This window comes from Apium graveolens, chromosome 3 (assembly GCF_009905375.1).
Source record: "Apium graveolens cultivar Ventura chromosome 3, ASM990537v1, whole genome shotgun sequence".
In the NCBI taxonomy this organism is placed as follows: domain Eukaryota; kingdom Viridiplantae; phylum Streptophyta; class Magnoliopsida; order Apiales; family Apiaceae; genus Apium; species Apium graveolens.
This window is the reverse complement of record NC_133649.1, coordinates 202,924,726-202,935,428: the sequence shown is the minus strand read 5'-3', so window position 1 is coordinate 202,935,428 and position 10,703 is coordinate 202,924,726. Positions and strand designations below refer to the sequence as shown.

At 41.2% G+C, this 10,703-nt stretch overlaps 1 non-coding gene across 1 annotated transcript; it reads left to right on the top strand.

Moving 5' to 3' along the window:
- The first annotated feature begins 7,021 nt into the window (after positions 1-7,021).
- Positions 7,022-7,128, top strand: LOC141715700 (small nucleolar RNA R71). Its single transcript, XR_012572452.1, has one exon. It is a non-coding gene; the product is annotated as a small nucleolar RNA R71 (small nucleolar RNA).
- The last annotated feature ends 3,575 nt before the right edge of the window (positions 7,129-10,703 follow it).

The following is a 10,703-nucleotide window of genomic DNA, read 5'->3' as shown; positions in this document are numbered from 1 at the left end:
GAACTTAATAACTCGAATACCAAAGAGCCCACTCTTGATCAATTATGCAGAATTTTTTTTTTTTTTCATAACTTCTGAGCAAGTGCGTTTCGCTCCATCTTACTCAACCCTAGACTACTCGCAACATAAGCGAGCCGGCTACTAGCCATTTGACGCCTAGCCACAACTAGCAACAACTTCCATATTTTTTTTTTCTCCAAAACAATTTTCTTTTTCATGTTTTTATCACTAAGAACCTATAATCGAATTCTAAGCATAATAAATAGATTGACCTTGAAAACAACCAAATCATAACAACAATCTAGCCCTTACGCATTCTTTAAGACTCAGTGGATTTACAATTATTTCTAGCATGCATATCAACCTACACAACTTAATATCACTTTAATGCTATCACTACACTCGCATCAATATCACAATTCAGTCGATAAATCATTGCAAAAGGGATCATAGTAAATGCATGAGCTACATGACATTCATAAAAAAAACTATATGGCATAAATTATGCAACTATATGAACTAACTATCATGAATATGCAACTAAATGACACACACACAATATTCCTTTAACTACCACCCCCAAACTAAAAATCTTCACTGTCCTCAGTGAAAGTAGTAGAAAGGAACACAGGGTATACCTACTCGGAGTCATCATCATCACCCTCAGCGGGTGGAGTATCAGGCGGCGGGTATGCAGAGTCCTCACCAAAAACTGGCCATTGGATATCAGCTCCAAGGCCTCGAAAAGCAGTCCCTAACGCAAGGGTGAGCTCCTGAGCAAACCTACTCTGCGTCTCATACATGGCATCCATCCGCCGTGAAAGCCTCCTATACTAGGCATCACCCATCCCAGCACCCTCCTGAGCTCTCGATGAACCAGCCTCACCACGCCCTGGCCTAGCCATAGTAGCACCTCGTGCTGGACGCCCTCCTGGAAGACGATAACCCAGCCCATGCTCCTCAGGCTCACCACCGGTCCACTCCTGCATCCCATTCAGAGTGCCAGAATCTATCGGAGCTGCTGGCAACTGCAACTGCTCATGAGCCGGCCAGTTCACTCCCACTGCTCGGCATAGCTTCGTAACCGTGGATGCAAAAGGGATGTTCATATGCTTTGCTCCCCTCAAAAACTTCAGAATTCCTTGGTAGATAAACTCACCAAGGTCCACATAGTATTCCTCATTCAGAATTCCCCACAACAGTTGTGCTCTCTCAACTGTGACCTCGTGTGCATGTGAAGAAGGCAAAATATTAGCACATATAAATGCATTCCATGCACGGGCATACCTGTTCATGGCGATCGCCAGAAAGTGACGATACTCATTATTGGCTGGACTGCGGTTCCAAACTGTGCCCGGTCGACAGAGAGTCGCACAAATCAAATCCAAGTCAAAATCCTCAGCAGTCTTTTCATTCCAGTTCTCCTCCTCGGGCTTCCTCTCTCGCTGTCCAATCACACGGTGAATCGCCGCAGGATGATAATCAACCGTCAGCCCACGGACTACAGAAAACCCATTCTTTTCAGCCTTCGCGTTCGCGTAGAACTCGCGAACAACGCTCATCGGTACTGCTTCGAGTGACTCACAAAAAGCTATCCACCCCTTCTCTGCAATCATGGGCAACAACTCACCATCCCTCTCCCTGATGGTAAAAACCCCCTCTCCTTCAGAATCGGCTTCCCCAACAGCCTAGTGTACTCCTCCTCCGCAGCTCTGTTAGTTAATCGAGGCCTTGCAGCAGTGCCCCTCGATGAATCAGCAGTAGGAACTGTGCTGCTGCTGTCAATAGTGCGTGCTCTCTTGGGTGCCATTGATTCGTGAATAGAAGTGTGTAAGAACTGATTTTTGATGTTTGTGAGAGGGTTTAAGTGTAGGAAGTTTTGTGGGAGATATGTAGGATAGGTGTATGTATATATAGGGTGTGGATTAGATTAGGGTTTGGGAATTAAGGGATAAAATCATGGGGTAGTGGGAACAATTCGTAGGTTTATGGGCTAAAACTGTTTTTGTGTTTTTATTTATTTATTATTTTTTTTTTCTCTGAACTGTAAAAAAATTTCTGGAACTCGACCCCTGCGCGGCCGCTCAGCATTTCTGCGCGGGCGCGCAGAAAGCTGCGCGGGCGCGCAGAGGGTCTCTGGAAAAAAAAAATTTCAGCCCCTGTTTTCTGATTTTTTTGTGTTTTTGGATAGGTTATTAACTTCTAAGGGTTCCTGTAACAACAATTCATGGGTTGCCTCCCACGCAGCGCTTCTTTTTCGTCATTAGCTTGACGTTCCGTACCTTTCTCAAGTAGTCAACAAAATGGCACTAACCACCTCTCGATTTGCCATGTCCCCATAGTAGTGCTTCAACCGCTGACCGTTAACCTTGAATGCTTGGTCCGAATCATTCTCAAAAATTTCCACCGCTCCATGTGGAAACACAGTTTTGACAATAAAAGGTCCAGACCACCTTGATTTCAACTTCCCAGGAAAAAGTCGGAGCCGAGAGTTGAATAAAAGAACTTGTTGCCCTGGCACAAATAACTTAGGATGTAGCTTCCTATCGTGCCACCTCTTCACCTTTTCCTTATACATTTTGTTATTCTCGTACGCTTGAAGTCGAAATTCATCAAGTTCATTAAGCTGAAGCATTCTTTTCTTACCAGCTGCATCTAAATCCAGGTTCAATTTCTTCAATACCCGGTAGGCCTTATGCTCAAGCTCCGCTGGTAGATGACATCCCTTACCGTACACCAACTGAAATGGTGACATCCCTAGTGGAGTTTTGTATGCTGTTTTGTAAGCCCAAACAGCTTCATCGAGCTTTAAAGACCAATCCTTCCTTGACGGACAAACAACCTTCTCTAGAATGCGCTTTATCTCTCTGTTAGACACTTTCGCTTGACCATTTGTTTGCGGATGATAGGCAGTAGCTACTCGATGATTCACATTATAACGCTGCATCATAGAAGTGAACTTACGGTTACAAAAATGCGATCCTTCATCACTTATGATTACCCGAGGTGTTCCAAACCTTGTGAAAATTTGCTTATGAAGAAAATTTAGTACTACCTTTGCATCATTTGTCGGTAAAGCTTTAACTTCGACCCATTTTGAGACATAATCGACTGCCAGCAAGATGTACTGATTATTGCAAGACGAGATAAAAGGCCCCATGAAATCGATTCCCCACACATCAAAGACCTCGACTTCAAGCATCACATTTAATGGCATCTCATCCTTCCTTGACAAATTTCCCACTCTTTGGCAACGATCACACCTTAAAACAAACTGATGAGCATCCTTGAACAAAGTAGGCCATAAAAAGCCTGCTTGCAGAATACGAGCTGCCGTCTTCTCACCTCCATAGTGTCCACCATAAACCGTGGAATGGCAGTCTCGTAATATCCCCTCCGTCTCACAGAACGGGATACATCTCCTGATGATCTGGTCAGCTCCATGTCTAAACAAATATGGTTCATCCCACATATACCACTTCACCTCATGCAGAAACTTCTTCTTTTGCGCGGATGTCAAATTAAGAGGCATTATATTGCTGACAAGATAGTTTACAATATCTGCAAACCATGGTTCTTCCTCCTGAATTGCAAACAACTGCTCATCCGGAAAAGATTCATTTTTTAACGTCCTATCTTGTGAAGTAGAATCGGGATTCTCCAACCTAGAGAGATGGTCAGCTACTTGATTCTCGGTACCTTTTCTATCTTTGATCTCTAACTCAAATTCCTGAAGTAAAAGCACCCAACGAATGAGTCTCGACTTCGAATCCTTCTTAGAAACCAGATAGCGAATAGCTGCATGATCAGTGAATACTGTTACTTTCGTACCAAGCAGATAAGATCGAAATTTCTCAAAGCCAAAGACTATAGCCAAAAGCTCCTTCTCAGTAGTGGTGTAGTTCAATTGGGCACCACTTAAAGTCTTACTCGCATAGTAGACCACATGGAAGAGATTTTTCTTGCGCTGTCCCAGAACTGCACCTACCGCATAATCACTCGCATCACACATCATCTCAAACGGTTCTGTCCAATCTGGTGCTGTAATAACTGGTGCAGTGATCAAACTCTTCTTGAGAGTCTCGAATGCTGCCAAACATTCATCATCAAATTTGAAAGGCACATCTTTCTCAAGCAAATTGCACAATGGCTTAGATATCTTTGAAAAGTCCTTGATGAATCGCCGATAAAAACCCGCATGACCAAGAAACTACGGATTCCTTTCACAGAATTGGGTGGGGGAAGATTTTCAATGACTCCCACCTTGGCCTTGTCCACCTCCAGACCCTTGCTAGAGACCTTATGCCCAAGGATAATGCCTTCACGCACCATAAAATGACATTTCTCCCAATTAAGCACAAAATTAGTTTCCACGCATCTTTTGAGTACGGCGCGCAGATTATTCAAACATTCATCATATGAGTGTCCAAAGACGGAGAAGTCATCCATGAACACTTCGACGTTATTTCCAATCATGTCAGAGAATATAGCCATCATACATCTTTGAAAGGTGGCCGGGGCGCCACATAACCCAAACGAAACTCTACGAAAAGCAAATGTGCCAAATGGACAAGTGAAGGTAGTCTTTTCCTGATCCTCTGGTGCAATACAAATCTGATTATACCCGGAATAACCATCCAGAAGACAAAAATACTCATGTCCCGCCAATCTGTCAAGCATTTGATCAATGAATGGAAGAGGAAAGTGATCCTTCCTTGTGGCTTTGTTCAATTTCCTATAATCCATGCACACTCTCCATCCTGTAACTGTTCGAGTAGGGATGAGCTCATTCTTTTCATTTGCGACCACAGTGATACCTCCTTTCTTAGGTACACATTGTACGGGGCTCACCCACGAGCTGTCAAAAATAGGATAAATGATGCCTGCATCTAGCCATTTCAAAATTTCTTTCTTCACCACCTCCTTCATGATCGGGTTCAGTCTTCGCTGCTGTTCCACAGTTGGCTTACTACCTTTCTCTAACAGAATTTTATGCATACAATATGAAGGACTTATCCCCTTGATGTCTGCTATGGTCCATCCTATAGCCGATTTGAATTCTCTCAAAATCCTTAAGAGCTTGTCTTCCTCACTACCTGAAAGGTCAGCTGAAATAATAACAGGTTACGTAGATGAATCACCTAAAAAAGCATACCTCAAGTGTTCAGGTAGTGGTTTGAGCTCCAAGGTAGGTGCTTCCTTTATTGATGGTTTGAGCTTCCCTTCAGCATTCTTAAGGTCAGAAGTACCAAGAGATTCAAATGGTATGTCCAGCTTTCGCTTCCAGGGAGAAGTGTTCAGATATTGTAATTGCTCGTTGCTATCTTCATCATCACTGTCAAATTCCCCCACTAAGGCCTTTTCCAATACATCAGACATTAGCATGTGCTCGAGTTCCGAAGTAACCGCGGAATCAATCACATCCACTTTTAAGCACTCCTCATCTTCTGTAGGGAATTTCATTGCCTTGAATACGTTGAAGGTCACATCCTGATCTTGGACTCGCATAGTAAGTTCCCCTTTTTGCACATCTATCAAGGTACGGCCAGTAGCCAAGAAAGGCCTCCCCAAGATTATGGGAATCTTCTTATCTTCCTCAAAATCCAGAATAACAAAATCTGCTGGAAAGAAGAGCTTATCCACCTTGACGAGCACATCCTCAACTATGCCCCTTGGGTAAGTAATGGAACGGTCCGCCAATTATAGCGACATGTATGTAGGTTTTGGATCAGGCAGATCCAGCTTTTTAAAGATCGACAAGGGCATCAGATTAATGCTTGCTCCCAAATCACAAAGGCACTTGTCAAAAGTTAGATTGCCAATGGTACAAGGAATGGTGAAGCTTCCTGGATCTTTCAGTTTTGGTGGTAACTTTTGTTGCAGAACAGCGCTGCATTCTTCCGTGAGAGCAACGGTTTCAAGGTCATCCAGTTTCACCTTCCTTGAAAGAATAGTCTTCATAAACTTCGCATAACTAGGCATTTGTTCCAGAGCCTCAGCGAAAGGTATATTGATGTGAAGTTTCTTGAACACCTCCAGAAACTTCCCAAACTGTCTATCCAGCTTTTGTTGCTGCAATCTCTTAGGAAAAGGTGGTGGAGGATAGAGCTGTTTCTCCCCTGTATTAGCCTCAGGCAGAGTGTGTTCAACAGTAGTCTTCCTTGGTTCCGCCGCTTTCTCCTTTTGCTTAGATTCTTCATCTCTAACTTCAGCTTCGACTTATTTTGCCTTTTCAGCATCAGCTACTTTTCCAGACCTTAAGGTAATAGCCTTGACTTGCTCTTTAGCTTCCTTCCTGCCTGTTACTTCCGTGTCACTGGGAAGAGTGCCAGGTTGACGATTGAGCACTGCATTGGCTAATTGACCGATTTGATTTTCCAAGGTCTTGATAGAAACCGCCTGACTCTTGCACAACAACTTAAGTTCCTCAAAATCAGCACTAGTAGGTGCAGCTGCACTTCCCTGTTGAGGATATGATTGCCTTGTAGCATACTGCTATGGTTGCTGGAATCCAGGTGGGTTAAACTGTTTACTCACCCCTTGCTGATATGGTGGCTGAATAGCATTCTGATTATTCCCCCAGCTGAAATTTGGATGATTTCTGTTATTAGGATGATAGGTCGCTGGCACAGGCTGCTGTTGTCGCTGATAATTATTCATATACTGAAAAGATTCGTTGACAAGAGAACACTGATCCGTAGTATGAGAACCTGCACAAAGCTCACAAACCATAGCTATTTGATTAACTCCATACGTAGTCAGAGAATCAACCTTCATTGATAGCGCTTGGAGCTGGGCTGCAATAGCGGTGGCTGCATCAACTTCCAGAATACCTGCTACCTTGCCTGACGTCATCCTCTGAGTTGGGTTTTGATGCTCATTTGCAGCCATCATCTCTATAAGATTATACGCCTCAGTATAGCTTTTAGCCCATAAGGCGCCTCCAGCTGCTGCATCGAGCATGGGCCGAGATTGGGCCCCCAAACCATTATAAAAACCAGTGATTACCATCCAATCCGGCATTCCATGATGTGGACATTTTCTCAACATTTCCTTGTAGCGTTCCCAAGCCTCGCACATAGATTCTGTAGGTTGCTGCGCAAACTGAGTAAGAGCACTCCTCATAGCAGCAGTCTTTGCCATTGGATAAAACTTCACCAGAAACTTTTGCGCAAGATCTTGCCACGTAGTGATGGACCCAGCTGGTTCAGAATGTAACCAGTCTTTAGCCTTATCCCTCAGTGAGAATGGGAAAAGCCTCAACTTGATAGCCTCATCAGTCACGCCATTATACTTAAAAGTGCTGCAGATCTCGACAAAATTTCTTATGTGCATGTTGGGGTCTTCAGTTGCCGCTCCTCCAAAAGAAACAGAATTCTGCACCATCTGAATAGTGCCCGGCTTGATTTCAAAGGTGTTAGCTTGAATAGTCGGATGAAGGATTCTTGACTGAATGTCATCAATTTTAGGCCGAGAAAAATCCATAAGAGCTGGATCAGCTTGAACAATATGATCTCCCATGTTTACTGGTTCTTTCTGCTCAGTTCCTGAATCTCAATCCTCAAAATCTAACTTCTCCGGAATATCAAGAACTTCGTTTGTCTCCTCAGTTGTATCTAAAGTCCTCTTGCGAGCACGAGAACGAGTTTGCATAAACGCTTGCTAAAGTACCTGAAACACAACCGAAAAGAGTAAGTAACTACTACGTCCTAATCACTGAGTCCTAATGACCAATGATGGTAAGTACATAAACTAAACAAATACGTCGAGTCCCCGGCAGCGGCGCCAAAAACTTGTTAGGGCGAAAACACGCACTAATATTCACGCAAGTATACGCGTTCGCAAGTAATATAGAATACTTTCTAGTTCGTTCCCTCAGAGACTCAGACTAAATTATTGTCTAAATAACTCACTCACCAATGTATGATTACTTCTCAATGTTAAGATAATAACACTTAAAATTGTTGATTAAATATTAACTATAATTAACTACTTAGTTAACCACTTAACTAACACTTCAAATTATCAATAATAAAACACTCATGAGATCACAACTTCATTATTACTTCCTTCTATAGCCATTGTTATTACATTTAGCATGTGACAGTGATGACATTAATCGAATAACACGAAATTGATAAAAGCCAACTTTCATTGTACTAATACCATTCTACCAAGCATCCACAATTAAGATAGAAGTTGAATAGTCATCAATTATGTTGAGTTCCTATATGTCTACAGAAATTGACAACACAACGATTTAAGCACAAGTTATTCCTTTTGATTACATAGGGCAAATAAAACTGTTAGAGTTACCCACTAATCATGCACAACGTACATGAACCTATGCTAGCATGGCAAGTTCTAAATCTCAAGATCCACCGTCGCTTCACAAGAGATTAACACCCTATCTTATATGTTCGCGACACACATAAGACGAATACACGCAACCAATACTAGATATCATGCAATCATCACACACTAAAGTATTAAACAATTAACTAAAGAATTCCATAATAAATCCGTTGTAACCCCATGATCACGATTAGCCCATAATAGAACTCATCGCCATCATGGGTTCATATGAAATCATGATAAACTAACACAAGAAAATAATAACTAAACTAATTATATTAAAACAGAGTACGCCACAAGAGTAAATAAGTCAAAGCAAGAAAACTAGCATCCAACGTTACAACGAAACAAGAATCACAAGAATATAAGCTTCCTCTTCGTTGCGGTGTGCTAAATCGGTCTTCTTCCTTATCTCCTTCGCTCCTTGCGTAAAACACAATCTAAAACATAATCTCCTTAATAATCTCTTTGAAAACGTCTCAAATCTACCTATATAATAGTCCCATAAAACTCAGATTACATAGAAGTTGGAAGCCACACAGAAGTAGAAGTCTAAAATAATTCAGCTTTTTTCCCCCGACCCTGCGCGGCCGCTCAGCATTTCTGCGCGGGCGCGCAGGCTGCTGCGCGGCCGCTCAGCATTGCTGCGCGGGCGCGCAGGACCCTACTGGAAAAATTCCAAGTTTGCTCCGTTTCTTCGCCGTAATCTGCCCATTCCTTTCCTCTCGCAATGGTGAACACATGCCAAGGCTTATTCTTGATGATTCCTCCCCCGAAATGCAACTAACCCTGAAATGCATAAACACTAGAAAAACGCATTAAATACACAAAATACTTGATTTCAAGACACCAATTTAAGCCATTTTAAGACGTTCTAAGTGGTATAAAATGCCACTTATCATCCATAACTATGCATAAGGAGTCTTGGATAATTACCTTGTGATTTAACAAAGCTTGGAACTAGGATTTTGATTTTTCTTTCTTTGGAAAAGAAGAAAAGCCGAGAGCAAGTTGAATAAAATGAAATGATCTTTGTGTTTTGGGTGAAATGATTGTTGGTTGGTTGTTTTTAGCTTGATTTTGGTTAATTACCTTTTTAACCATGAACTTTGTGTGGTTTTAAATCAACCACACCTCTTTCCCCCTTATGTCATGCTTACGTCACCTTGTTATGTCATCATCCCTTACTTGCCCTCTTCTTATTGGTTTGATGACCTCATCATCCCTGACCTCCTTGATTAACTCCTAATTGTTTGCCTAATGACCGCTGATCTGTTATACGGTTCGCTTATCTTTCGTTCTTGTTTCTCGTTTGAGGGATCATACCCGGGATCTTATTACTTAGGTTCCCTTAACCTTTCTCAATACATTATATTCCTTTTTATGATCCTCTATTAAAATCCTTGAATTTCAATCCTTTTTATCCTGTTACCTTATACTCAATTCTTTCGATATCTGGTGGATTTCCGGGAAAAATCAAAGTGTTCGGATTTGGATTCTGACGATCTTTACATACACTTATATATCATATAGAGTACCAATAAAATCTCAGAATATCCATATAAGAACCCCTACATAGTGTGGCATGAAAAGTTTTCTTGTTCAGAAATATCAGCAAAAACACTATTCATAAGGGTTACAAAAAGTTCAAAATTTTGGGGTTATTACAAGAAATTTAATTGATCTTTTTATTTTGATGAAATTTTGGCTAAATCAAAATTTACATCCTGACGGATGCTCATTATTCATCGAGTTTGATCATCCGTTGGAATACAATTTGTCTATAAAAATCAATTATTTTTCTGGAATATTTTTATAACTCGACGGATAACTAATTTATCCTCATCCGTTGAATTATCTCAATCTTAGCCGTTAAAACTCTAAACATTATCCATCGTGTATACTTACAGCTTGTAAGCATGACACGACGGATAAGTGACATAATTTTTACAGTTTATTTATTTTTAAATGGCTATTTTGGAAAATTTTTATTGGTCACTTTATTTTGCTTTATTATTTTTGTCAGTTTATTTCTGAGATTGTATAAAAGCTTAATTCATTTTCAATCTTTTCTTTTATCATTCTCAAGATTCAATTGCTCTAACTTCTTTCTTCTCAAAAGCAAATTCTCTCTCTGCAAACTTTTTAATTTTTAGCAATGGCACCTGTAGTGAAAATCATGTCTCAAACCGGTTACATCTATGAGAAAACAACTTCTCAACTTTAGTAAACAAGGAGATTCAACAGTCTGGTGACTATTACAAAATGATGGATTTTGTGAAGAACAACAAACTCAACTATGCCATGCTGAAATTACCCACTATTTACTGTGATGTTGTAGAGGAGAT